Genomic DNA, 14,872 nt, shown 5'->3' with positions numbered 1-14,872 from the left:
GGGCAGAAGGAAGGAGTCAGGATCTGATGAATAAGTTGAGAATATTCAATATAATTTTAAGACCTCTATGGAAAATGATAAATTTTATTGAAAGGCATTAAAGAATATAAAAATAAATAGATGGATATATTGTGTTTATGGATTGGAAGATTCAATATTGGAAAAATGCCAGTGCTCCCCTATTACAAGCTAAATTATACCTCGCCCCCCAAATTCATACCTCCAAATCGAACCACCAGAATGTGACTATATTTGGAGATTTGGAGGTAGGGCCTTTAAAGGGGTAATGAGGATAAATGAGATCATATGGGTGGGCTCTAATCAAATATAACGGGTGACTTTATCAGAAGAGTATACAGACAACGTATGTGGATGACCACATATGAGCAGGCAGCCATCTGCAAGCCCAGGAGAGAGGCCCAGAAGAAATCAAACCCGCGACGCCTTCATCTTGGATTTCTAGCCTCCAGAACTGTGAAAAAAAATAAATTTCTGTTTAAGCCACCCAGTCTGTGGTATTTCGTTACAGCAACCTTGCAAGCTAATACATTTCCAAATTAATACACAGATTCAATACAATTTCAAATAAAAGTCGCAATTGTTTAAAATGAAACTTTACATACCAATGTTGATATATACAATAGCAAAAGACCAAACTAGCTGACACACTCTAAAAGAAGAAAAACAAGTGCCTGGGTGGTTCAGTCCATTAAGCATCCTACTCTTGGTTTCAACTCAGGTCATGATCTCAAAGTCATGAGATCGAGCCCTGGAACAGGCTCTGCACTCAGTATGGTGGAGTCAGCTTTGAGATTTTCTCCTTCTTCTGTTGCCCCTCCCCCCTCTCTTGCACACTCTTTCTCTCTCTAAAATAAATAAAATCTTTTAAAAAGTATAAGAAGAGAAACAAGGGAGAAGACTTCCCTAACTAGAGATCATGAATTTTTCTTTCAATTTCAAGAGTAATAAACATTGTGGCAATGGCACTGGATAAAAATAGAAAAAAAAAGTACAAAGTAATAGTCCACATACAGAAAAATCTAATGAATGACAAAGCTACATTGTGGATTAGAGGGAAAAGAATAATATTAATAAAGTTCTTGAGGGAGATTGGAGGCAGATATTTCCCTAGTTCAGTTTATGGATGAGGACACAGCGGGCCCACACCTTGATTTCAGCCTTCAAAATAGCAGAAGTCCCAGTTAAAACATGTTGGACTCCTAATACATGCAAACTGTGGGATAACAAATTTGTGATATTTCAAGCTGTTAATTTTTAAAAACTGAGGTATAACGGACATAACAGTTTCAGGTATACAACATGATTCGATATTTGTGTATATTGCAAATGATCACAACTTTTGAATATGCAATATAGTAGTATTAATTATAGTTGCCATACTGTACATCACATCCCCATGGCTTATTTATTTTAGAACTGGAATTTTGTACCTTTGACCCCCTTTACCTATTTTGCCCACTCCTCCTTTCCACACTCTGCCCTTCCACCCCATCTCTGGACACCACTAACCTGCTCTCAGTATTTATCAGCTTGTTTTGCTTTTTTAAATTTAGATTCTGCATATAAGTGAGATCATAGAGTATTTCTGTTCCTCTGTCTGACTTAGTTCACTTAGTATAATGCCCTTGAGATCCATTCATGTTGTTAAAAATTGCAAGTTTTTTTATGGCTGAATAATTTCCGTTATACATATATACCGCATTACATATATATCACATTTTGTTTACTCATTGATCCATGGATTGATACTTTGGTTGTTTCAATATCTTGGACATTGTAAATAATGCTGCAATGAATACAGGAGTACAGATATCTGTTCAAAATACTGATTTCATTTTCCTTGAATATATACTCAGAAGTGGGCTTACTGGATCATAGAATAGGTCAATTTTTTTTTCTTTTAGAAAACTCCATACTGTTTTTCATAGTGGTTATACCAATTTACATTTCCACCGAAAAGGCACAAAGGTTCCATTTTCTCCACATACATACCAACACTAATTATTTCTTCTCTTTTTGATAATAGCCATTCTAACAGATTTTTTCCCCAAGATTTTATTTATTTATTTGACAGAGGGAGAATGCTCACAAGTGGGGGAGTAGCAAAGGAAGAGGGATAAGTAGGCTCTCTGCTGAGCAGGGAGCCCATTGTGGGCTCAATCCCAGGACCCTGGGATCATGACCTGAGCCAAAGGCAGATGCTCAACCGACTATGCCACCCAGGCACCCTAATTCTAACAGATTTGAAATGATATTGTGGTTTTTTGATTTGCATTTTCTTAGTGATGAGTGATGTTGAGTACCTTTTCATGTACCTGTTGGCCATTGTATGCCTTCTTTGAAAAAATGTTTATTCAGTTCCCCTGCCCATTTTTAAATTGGATTGGTGTTCTGCTATTGAATTGTATGAGTTCTTTATATATTTATATATTTAGAGTATTAACTCCTTAACTAATATATGGTTTGCAAATATTTCTCCCATTCCATAGATAGCTTTTTCATTTTGTAATTTCTTTTGCTGTGCAGATGTGTTTTAGTTTGATGTAGTCTCACGTATTAATTTTTGCTTGTGTTGCTTATGCTTTTGGTGTCATATCCAAAAAATCATTGCCAAGACCAAAGTCAAGGAGCTTTGTCCTGTTTTTTTCTAAAGATTTTATTTATTTATTTGATAGCGCATGCGAGAGAGAGCACAAGCAGGAGGGAGGGCAGAGGGAGAGGAAGAAACAGACTCCCCACTGAGCAGGGAGCCTGACTGGGAGCTCTGGGATCATGATCTGAGCCAAAGGCAGATGTTTAACCAATTGAGCCACCCAGGCACCCCTGTTTTTTTTTTTTTTCTAGTTTTATCACTTTAGTTCTTATGTCTAAGTCTTTAAACCATCTCAAATTAATTTCATTATTCTTCATGTGATTATTCAGTTTTCCCAACATTATTTATTGAATAGTCTGTCCTTTCCCCATTGTCTAATCTCAGCTCCCTCATCAAGTATTAGTTGACTCTGTCCTACAAAAGTTTATTCCTGGGCTTTTGATTTTGTTCCGTTGATCTATATGACTGTTTTTATGCTAGTACAATACGTTTTGATTACTATAGCTTTGTAGTATAGTTTGAAATCAGGAAGTTCAGTGCCTCCAGTTTTGTTCTTATTTCTCAGGATTGTTACCTCTATTTGGGGTCTCTTGTGATAACATACACATTTTAGGACTTTTTTCCTATTTCTGTGAAAAATGCCATTGGAAATTTGATAGAGATTGTGTTGAATCTATGGATGGCTTTGGGCAGTATGGACATTTTAGCCATATTAATTTTTCCGATCTGTGACTATGAAATATCTTTTCACTGGTTTGTGTCTTCTACAACTTCTTTAATCGAAGGCTTTAGTATATAGATCTTTTACCTCCTTGGTTAAATAAATACTTAATTCCTAAGTATTTCATTGTTTTTGATGTAAGTGTAAATGGGATTATTTATTTCTTTTTCAGATGTTTTATTGTTAATATATAGAAATGCAAATGATTTCTGTATGTTGTTTTTGTAGCTTGCAACTCTATCGAATTTATTGATTAGTCCTATCCGTTCTTCAGTGGAGTCTTTAGGATTTTCTGTATATGAAATCGTATCATCCCCAACAAAGGTGATTTTATTTCTTTCCTGTTCTGGATGACTTTTATTTCTCCTCCTCCTCCTCCTCCTCCTCCTCCTCCTCCTCCTCCTCCTCCTCCTCCTTCCTCTTCTTCTTCTGATAGGAACTCTGTGCTATTTTATTTATTTATTTATTTAAATGTAATTAGTCAACATATATTGCATCAGTAGTCCTTGATCTAGTGTTCAATGATTCATTAGCCTTTTATTTCTTCTTATCTGATTGCTCTGGCTAGGACTTCCAGTACTATGTTGAATAGGAATGGTGGGAGTGCACACCCTAGTTTTGTTCTGATTGTAGAGGAAAGGTTTTCAACCTTTCATCATTGGATATGATGTTAGCTGTGGGCTTGTCATATGAAGCCTTTGTTATGTTGAAGTAGGTTCCTTTTATACCCAAATTGAACATTTTTATCGTGAAAGGATATTGTATTTTGTTAAATGCTTTTCCTGCCTTTATTGAGATGATCGTAGGATATTATCCTTCATTCTATTAATGCGATATATCACAGTTATTAGTTTGCATATGTTGAACAATCCTTGCATCCCAGGGATAATCCCACTTGATCATGATCTGTGATCATTTTAATGTGCTATTGAATTTGATTTGCTAATATTTTATTAAGAATTTTGCATATATATTTATCAGGGATATTTCTCTATAGTTTTCTTGTAGTGTCCTTATCTGGCTTTCATATCAGGGTAATGCTGGCCTCACAAATGACTTCATGAGTATCTCCTCCTTTCCAATTTTTGGATGATTTTGAAAGGGTTTCGTGTTAATTCTTCCTTAAATATTTGGTATAACTCACCAGTGAAGCCATCTGGTAGTAGGCTTTTTGTTGGGAGGTTTTCGATTACTGATTCAATCTCTTTACTCCTTATTGGTCTGTTGCAATTTTATATTTCTTCATGACTCAGTCTTGGTAGTATGTTTTAGGAATTTATCTATTTCTTCTGGGTTATCCAATTTGTTGGCATATAAATGGATAAATGTTCAAAGTCTCTTATGATCTTTTTTATTTCTGTGATATGTTATAGTGTCTCCTCTTTTATTTCTGATTTTATTTATTTGAGTCTTCTTTTGTCTTAGTCTACTTAAGGTTTGTCAATTTTGTTTCTCTTTCCAAAAAACCCAGTTCTTAGTTTCATTGGTCTTTTCAGTTTTCTTTCTTTCTTTTCTCTTTTCTTTTCTTTTTTCTTTTCTTTTCTTTCTTCCTTCCTTCCTTCCTCTCCTTCCTTTCCTTCCTTCCTTCCTTCCTTCCTTCCTTCCTTCCTTCCTTCCTTCCTTCCTTCCTTCTTTTTCCCCCTGGGATCTTTGTTATTTCCTTTCTTCTGCTAACTTGGGACTTACTTTGTCTTTTTTTTTTTTTTTTTTTTTAGTTCCTTAAGGTACAAAGTTAGGCTTTTTTCCTTGATGTCTTTCTTTTTCCTTTTTCTTTCAAAGACTTTATTTATTTATTTAGAGAGAGCATGTGAGCGAGGGTGGAGGAGGAGAGGGGGAGAGAGGGGGGAGAGAGAGAATCTCACGTAGACTCTGTACTGAGTGTGGAGCCCAATGAGGGGCTTGATCTCACAACCCTGAGCTCATGGCCTAAGCTGAAATCAACAGTCAGAGGCCTAACTGACTGAACCACCCAGGTGCCCCAAGATTTTTTTATTTTTAAGTAATCTCTATACCCAATATGGGGCTTGAACTCACAACCCTGAGATCAAGAGTCATGCTCTACCAACTGAGCCAGCCAGGTGCTCTTATATCTTTCTTTTTTCTTAATGTTTCTGTAAACATCCCTCTTAGAACTGCTTTTGCTGCATCCCATAAATTTTGGTATGTTTTGTTTCCATTTTCATTTGTTTTGAGATATTTTTTTATTTCCCTTTTGATTTCTTCTTTGCTCTATTGGTTATTCAAAAGTATGTTGTTTAATTTCCATTAATTTGTTAATTTTCCAGCTTTTCTCCTATTATTTCCAGTTTCATTCAATTGTGGTTGGAAAAGATACTTGGCACGATTTTAATCTTCTTTAATTCACTCTGACTTGTTTTGTGACTTATCATGTGATCTCTCCTGGAGAATGTTCCGTATGCTCTCTGAGAAGACTGTTTATTTTGTTGCCGTTGGATAAAAGGTTCTGTATATGTCTGTTAGGTTCATTTGATTTAAAATATGGGTCAAGTCCAATGATTCTTTGTTGATTTCCTGTCTGGATGATCTATCATTTGTTGAAAGTGGGGCACTGAACTCCCTATTATTTCTGTGCTGTTTTCCATTTCTACTCACAGATCTGTTAGTATTTGCTTAATGTATTTTGGTACTCTGATTTGAGTGTGTACATATTTATAACTTTCTATCCTCTTGATGAATTTACCCCTTTATCATTATATAATGACCTTCTTTGTCTCTCATTATTATTTTTTGCTTAAAGTCTATTTTGTCTGTTGTAAGTTTAGCTACCTCTGCCTCTTTTGGTTTTTCCTTGCATGGAACATATTTTTTATACCTTCACTTTGAGCCTACATGTAGGTAAGGACTTACTGATACCATCTTATTAATTGTTTTGGAGCTGTTCTATAAGTCTGTTGTTCTTTTCTTCCTCTCTTGCTGCTTTCTTTTGAAATTGATGATTTTCCATGTGATACTCAGTCTATTTTAAGCTGATAACAATTTAACTTCGATTGCATACAAAAACTCTTCCATTTTATGTTTTTAATGTCACAATTTATCTCACCTTTATAATATATATCCATTTACAAATTATTGTAGCTGTACTTATTTTTTAATACTCTTAGTTTTTTAATACTCTGATACTTTAACCACTCCATCATATTCCTGACTAAGGTCCTAACACACCTCTACTAGGATGTTGTATGTTTTTATGTGACTGATTAGCATCTTTTCATTTCAGCTTGAAGAACTCTTTTAAGCTTTTTTTTGTAAGGCAGGTCTGGTGGAAGCAGGTGTAGGCCTGAAGGAACAAAGAGAAAAACTTAGGGAAGGAGCCTTGGGGTGTTGAAACCTAGATGTCTGGGGAGCAAACACCAGCCAGTTAGTGCTGGTGTCTGTGTGGGGTGGCGATGAGGCTGGTTCCGCAAGTGTTGAAAAATTGCGAACTGGATTCAGCTGCTGTTACAGAAAAGCATGACTGCTACAGGGGAGAACAGGTGCGGCCAGAGTGAGTTTTAGTAGAACCAGTAGCAGATAGGAAGCCCCTAAGAATCAAACAGGAAAGAGCAAATCCCTTCTTCCTCTCGTATTGTAGATTTCCTTTCTTGCCCCTGCTGCAAGAGCCTAACATGTGATTTACAGAGTCCAGGTGTCCCCCACTACATAGGAGATAGTGAAACGGTGGGTGAAGCTAAGAGAAATTGTCTGGCCCAAGGATTTATAATAGGGGAAAGCAGAAAATATATATGTGTGTTTGTGTCACTGGTGATGAATCTAAAGGAACATGCTAGCTTCTTAACGTGCTCTCCACTTCCCACATACATGCCCAGTCGGCTGTATTTCCTGCTGACACCACCATTTACCAAGGCACCATTAGAGAATAATCTTTGATTCCTTGTGTGCAATTATCGACTTAATGTCAATTAAATAACTTTGTCATGTATGCTGTCACTCACCTCGTTTAGGCACACATCATTTTTCACATGATCTAATGTAACACCCTTCTAAGTGGTACTTCTATATCTAGTTTCATCTCTCTTTAGTCTAGACACTCTCACCCCATGCTCTATAATAATACCATCTGGGAAACTTTATAAAAAATCTCATTCCCAAGGATCCTGATTTAATTGGTTTGGACTGGAGTCTGAGGATCAGCATTTTTAAAGCTTCCTAGGTAGTTCTAAAGTGTAGCCAGCTTTGAGAACCATTATTTCAGTCTGCCTGTATTAGTAACAAATTATTTTATTATTATCGTGTGGCAGGCAAATCCAATAATGTCGGTCCACGACCCAAAATTCCTCAGTGGTTATCTGTATCAACAGACCTTGTATCCAACAGGCATGCCCATGGTGCTTGGTCCAGTTTCTACATACTTCTCCAATGCCTGTCCTGTTAATTCTTCCTAACATTCTCACTGAACTGTAAACTTCTCACTTTATTTTCCAACAGTATTGAGGCACTTGCAATTTCTAACATAAGATATTCTCTCACTTATCCATGCATGTGCATATTTCATTCCCTGCAGGAAAGGGACCTCACTCAAACCACAGCAAGTTTTAATCACATGGTTAAAAACACATAATGTAACTTGAATGTTTTAAAGTATCCCTCAAAATAGATCACTTCCTGTGATGTCAATTATATGAAAAATTGTGAATGCATGGAAAAGAACTTGAACAAAATTAATTAAAATGTTAACTATAGTTGTCTCTAGGTGACAGGATTATAGATTTTGCCTTCTTCTCTATAATTTTTTGTAGTTCGGAAATTTTCTGCATTGGCATATATTATACTGTTAAACAGGAAAAAATAAAATTTATCAGCAAAATAATTTATATATTTAAAAATACAAGATATATCTACTTATCTGAACCTCTTTGACTCCTAAATAAAGATAAAAGTCTTTGGTTAATAAAATGCGTAATGGGGAAATACCAACATTTGCTTAAACAAGTTTTACCCCCATCCTATGCAAAAATATATTTCTTCATTAGCCACTAGATGGCAGTCCCTTCACATGTGTTGGCCCATTTATAATCTTGAAGCGCCTTTGTAGGGATTGTGCACGGTTTACACACAGATTTTTATTTTTCAACTAACAAATTATAATATATTTATATTTACAAGATGTTGCAATACATGCTAAGAAAATTATGGTTTTTACATGTATTGGTATCATCACAATCAATTGTATTCTAATAGCCCCATCTCACTACTTAAAAGATGGCAAAATTATGGTTTTTACATGTATTGGTATCATCACAATCAATTGTATTCTAATAGCCCCATCTCACTACTTAAAAGATGGCAAAATTCCTTTCATGCTTGAATTTCCTTTTGCTTTTATTCTTGATTTAGACCTTTAGGCTTAAAGATGATAACCACAGGAATTACTTGGTCTAGCTAATGTTATTCAGGGCTAGGAGGCTACCAACTCTATGTTGGCAGAGACCTAAGAATTGGGTCAATCTTCCCAAAGTCAGAGAGTAGTAGGAGAAAGAATATTTCTGTGAAGAATGTCCTAATGATACATATATATGGCAGAATGATTTAAAGTCTTTCTTGAAATAATATATTCAGGGATATTGATATTTATTTCTAAGATTTTAGAGGATACCAAATCTTTAGTCATGATTTTTAGAATTAATTATTGCCCATTTCTTACTGCTGTTTGCACATAGGCTATTACAGGCATCAAAGACATCCCAAATCCTCTCCAATTGTTTTCTCTTACTCTATTCCTTTCTTTCCAAGTCCAGTTGCTTGTTAAAGATGATTCCTCCCTATGTTTCACTTTAGTTAGATGATGACTTATCTGCCTGGCATTACATTTTCAATTTATAATAAACAGTACTCAGGGAATAAGTCAAATTTGGAAGAATTGGAGCAGTTTTTCAGATCAACTGGGCCTTTTTCTTTCCAACATGTGAGGTGCATTTTTAATGTCTAAATTTAAGGCCTGAACATTATGTTCAAGGGGAATTACTATATATTAAAGAAGAATATATGTGCACTTTATAACTTTCATATTTTTTTCTGATTAAAAAATATATGTGCTTTATAAAATTTTTGATTCCAAAAGCTCAAAGAAGAAAAATTAAAATCATTCCTAATTTCCCTACACAGGGAAATATATCCCATAATATATACCCAATTATAAGGGTTTGTCTTTAGAGAAGTAAATCAGTATCTCTGCCTTCTCATCATTTTCCCCAGTGACATTTTCTTATTTGGAATTCTGCTGCTGTTGTGAATGATTTTAAAGACTGTAGCAAAAAATATAGTGCATTTTGGTCTTAAAGTAGATGTCAACCTATATTTAAGAACAAACCAGTTTCATAAATTATTAACAGCTTATTTTCTTTGCATGATGTGTAAGGTTCAATATTTTTCTTAATTTATGTTAACACTTTGGGCTACAAATGAACTCTGTGACATGAACCGGAGCTATTCGACGGAATCTTTCCTAGGATAACAGAAGCTCTGAATGCCGTTCTTGCTACTCCATGATTTTCTGTGGGGCCTCAGCAAGTTAATTATCTTCTTTGTGTGTTTAATCCTCTTAGAGAGCAGCCGTCCTCTCTTCTGCCAGCTATGCCACTCTATGAGGATGAATGTTTCTCTTTATCCTCTGCATATAGAAATGGAAAAAGGAGAATTAAAATGAGAGAACGGGAAGCCTAAGTTCTGCCTCCACCTAAGAAATATGGCCTCAGTGTCTAGAGAATTAAAAATATCTGCTTCAGTCCTTCTGTGCATTACAGAGCATAATTTGAATTTTAAAATAAGAAGATTAGAAGTCAATATTCAAAACGAATATGGGTTGCTTTTCAATTATTTTTCTCGTCTTTTCAAACAAACAAACTTAAAAATAACACCATCTGTGCCTATTAATTGCAAATTGGTGTGAGTGTTAAGTGATTTTTTGAAATAAGTGGGACTGTGCAGTTCTTCTAAAACGTTTCATATTAATTCACCCAAAGAACACTGTAGATCACAGAGATAGATGAATAAGACATAGCCTTTACATAGAGCCTAGTAAAGGAGTCAAGAAAAATGTAGAATTATAGCGTATGAAAAATATTTACAGTGCTACTGTGTTCCAGGCAGTGTCTTAAACACAGGGCTAGAGCAGTGAACAAAACACACAAATATTTCCGCTTTTTTTTTTTTTTTTTTTTAAGTAATCTCTATGCCCAATGTGGAGCTTGAGCTCATGACCCTGAGATCAAGAGTTGCATGCCTACCAACTGAGGCATATGGGTCTTCGGGAACATTGTAAAGACTTTGGCTATTACTCAGAGTGAGGTAGGAAGCCAACTGGAAAGTTTTGAACAAAAGAGTGAGATGATCTGTGGTTAACAAAGGAACACAAGTTAGGAGGATGTTGCAGTAATCCCCTGGAAAGGTGTTGGAAACTTGTACCACCATGGTACAAGGAGGTGATACACGGTGGTCAGGTTCTAGAATGTTTTGAAGGAAAAGCTGACAAAATATGCTGATGGATTGGATGGAGGCCATGAGAGAAAGAGCCAAGGTTTGTTTGTTTTAGTGAAAACATTCACATTTTTTAAATGTCTCTATTATGTTGTATAAAATACAGCTTCTATTCTGCTTTGACTACTGTTTATTCCAGCAACTTCTTGAGGTCGGTTTTTATTTTTATTTTATGGTTTTAAGTGGGTATTTTTTGGTCATCTGTTTTATCACTTACTTGTCTAGCTAAGTCCTCATCTTACATCAAAACTTTGCAATTCCAATAGAATACAATTGAGAATATGGAGATGTAGCTTTTGTCAGAAAAGGCAATATACTTCAAAATCCTGACTTACCAAATTATCTCTGGAAAGCAATTAAACCAATTATATTCTCATCTTATATCCAGTATTACATAATAAACTTTGAAGGTCCTTCTTTTCATGTTTCTCTCTTTCTTTTTGATTGAACAAAGTTAAAGCAGTTGTATTACAGGTTATTACAGAGCCTGTAATATTCTAATTCACACATAACAAAAGACCAATACAATGTGTGCATTTTCCACTACACATGTTTGTTCATAGACTTCCCTTTTTTTCTACCACCTCTGTAGAACTAATGTTTGCAAAACGTACTTAGAAATATTTTAATTTCTAGGAAGCCACCTTGGTTCCTCAATTTCTAGTGTCATTTTCAATGTGCTAATTCTGAAATTGTAATTTAAATCTTAGCTACAGTGTTGGTTAAAAGTGCAAATGAAAGCAGACACAGAATTACAAGAAAGATATGTTTCTATTGTTAAAAATTCAACATAAATTATAGTTAAATAGTATACACTTTTAATGGTTTTTTAAAAAGTTTTTACTTAAATTTGAGTTAGTTAACATATGGTATAATGATTTCAGGAGTAGAATTTAGTGATTCATCATTTACATATAACACCCAGTGCTCATCATAGCAAGTGCCCTCCTAAACAGCCTTCACCCATCTAGCCCAACCCCACCCTCCATCTCCCTCCATCAATCCTCACTTTGTTCTCTATAGTTAAGAGTCGCTTTTTTTCCCTTCTGCTATATTCATCTGTTTTGTTTCTTAAATTCCACATATGAGTGAAATCATATGGTATTTCTCTTTCTCCAACTGACTTACTTCGCTTAGCATAATATATTCTAGCTCCATCCACGTCGTTGCAAATGGCAAGATTTCATGCTTATTTCTATAATGTTCGCAGAAAAGAACAAGCCCCAGTGCACCTTTCTTTAATCTTATCACAGTAACCCATCACAACTGCAAATGCGTTGAATCCTTCAATTAGAGACAATGCAGCCACTGCAATAAATTCTCCAAGCACCAAACCATTGTTGGGCTGCTTTTCCTATGAACTGAGTCTGTGCTCCGAGGAGAATTGTGTTATGATGTGGTAAGTGGGGGTGGCAGCATGTCAAGGAACCAGTATTCATTTCTTTGGGCTGTGGTAACAAAGTACCACCAACTAGGTGGCTGAAAGCAACTGAGATCTATTCCCACACAGTTCTGGATGCTAGAAATACAAAGATCAAGGTGTTGGCAGGGCTGTGCTCTCGCTGAAGTTTCTAGGGAAGAATCCGTCTCGTGCCTTTATCTTTGCTTCTGCCGCTGCCAGCAATCCTTGTCGTTCCTTGGCTGTAAACGCCTCGCTTCAATCTCTGCCTCTGTCTCTGTGTGGTGTCCTCCCTGTGTTTTAAATCACCGGTTTATTACAAAAGCAGGAACAGCCAGATGGAAGAGATGCTTAGGGCAAGGTATGTGAGAAAGGATGGTGGAGCTTCCACACCCTCCCGGGGTGTGCCCCTCTCCCAGCCCCTGCATATCTTCACCAACCTGGAAACTCGAGTCAAGATTTGTGGTCCAAGCAATAACATTTTTAGTTAATGAGAATCAACATTGATAATTTTACACTATGACAGAGCCCTTGTAATTTCTTTAACGCTAAGGTCATAGATTTCTGCCAAAAAAGATTTATTTCTTTTCCATGCCCTAATATGCACCATACTCCGTATAATTGGTTAGGCGTCCTGTAATCTTCAATCAGAAAAAGAATAAGAAACTCTTATTCTGTAATGACTATGAGGCTTCAACAGTATTTCTACCAAAGATCCTGCCAGATCTTTTTCAGTTTTCAAGGCACCAGGTTATGGACCAGATCCCAGGAATGAGCCAAGTGAAAGACCATCTCCATTCACTACCTTTAATAACAGTGACTTGAAACTTTGTTTGCATCATTCAAATGGTGTGAAGTCCCTGCTCTTTTCTAGTGAACCAAAGTCTTTCATTATCTATGGTAAGAGGCAGTGCTTGCCTGGGGAGTGTTATTTGGCTGATCCTTCCATATAAGCCAACTTCGTCTAAGCCATTCGGATATAACCAAGACCTTATGAACTCTGTTTCAATCCTGGTTCCAGCAGCTGCTTATGGCGCTCCTTCTTCACGCGAAGATTGGTTTGAGAATTCATTTGGGTTTAAGCTTGCAGGTGGGGCTGTCTGTGAGCAGAAGAAGCTGGCAATGACAAAGGCAAAGGAAGTGAGGCAGAGACTGACACCTTATTCACAGTTGTTCCTAAGTAGCACCTTTTTAATATTCAAAAGTCATCACCAACTTTACTAGCTATTTAAATAAGGGTCATTGGGACATATCACTTCTGCCACCACTGTCATACCTGGGCCCTAGGAGGTGTAATGATTCTTTTAAGGAATACTTCCTGAGTACTTAAATCCATACTTAAACGTCCTGGTGCTAAGGATTCAGTGATGAATAAGGGCTCCACTGTCATAGTGTTTGCATTTTATCAGGAGAGATAAGTAAGTACATATGTTAATTAAATAATTTCCCCAAATGATAAAAAAAATAAACAGGGAAATGTAATAAAGTTACTTTGGTAGGGGGTGGGTGGGACCATGAGGCTTCTTTAAAATGAGTTAACAGGAAGGTGACGTTTGACACGAGACCTGAAGGGTGAAAAGGAACCTGTCATCTTAACTTAATAAACATTCATTTAAAGCCTAAGATATAGGGGCTCCTGGATGACTCTGTCGGTTAAGCCTCCAACTCTTGATTTTGGCTCAGGTCATGATCTCAGGGTTGTGGGATCGAGCCCTGCATCAGGCTCTGCACTCAGTGGGAGTCTGTGTGAGATTCTCTCTCTCCCTCTCCATCTGCACCGACCCCCCTCCCCGGCCCCTGCTCACGCATGTGCACACCCTCTTTCTCTCTCTCAAATAAATAAATATTTTTTTAAAAGTCTAATATATATAAGCCTCGTATCAGGTATTGGAAAAGGTGTACTGAGAGAAAAATATAAAGATGAAGACAATATGGTCCTTGCCCTTTGGAACCTGATATATAATGAGAAAGACAAACATATATGTTAATATATGCAGTAGGGAGAAGTATAAGAGAGATGTAAGCAAAATGCCAAAGGAGTACAGAAGGAGAGGGACAGTTCTCATTAAAGTATTTGGGAATATTCAAGAGATGAGCTTCACAGATGAGGTGACAGCTGAGCTTGGCAATGATCATAATGGCTCGGAGTCATCAAGTCCCATCTCTGTGTCAGCCACTATGCTAATGCGATTTACAGGAAATTTCTCATTTAATCCTGCTAACCCTAAAAGGCAGAGACTATTAATCATTCTCATTTCACAATAAATATATGGACCTGGCTTTGAACTCAATCTAAATATAGAACTCATTCTTATACAGATACTATGCAACTAAGTAAGAATCAATTTGTTCATATGTTTTTCTCTTTTTAGCTTATTCTTTTGTATTGTGTATTATCTAAACAACTCTTACCACATAATTCTGATTCATAGTATCATTCCCAAAATCTATGTACGTAATATAAACATTTAAAACTATGAGAAAGATGTTATAGCTCCCGTACTTAAGAACACAGAAGTTATTTTTTTATATTTCATGTATCATTTTTTAATAATAATTTTTTATTATGTTAGTCACCATACAGTACATTCTTACCTTTTGATGTAAAGTTCCATGATTCATTATTTGCATATAACACCCAGTG

This window comes from Ursus americanus, chromosome 25 (genome assembly GCF_024610735.1).
Source record: "Ursus americanus isolate L20-20 chromosome 25, mUrsAme1.1.p, whole genome shotgun sequence".
In the NCBI taxonomy this organism is placed as follows: domain Eukaryota; kingdom Metazoa; phylum Chordata; class Mammalia; order Carnivora; family Ursidae; genus Ursus; species Ursus americanus.
This window is presented reverse-complemented; position numbering follows the sequence as displayed.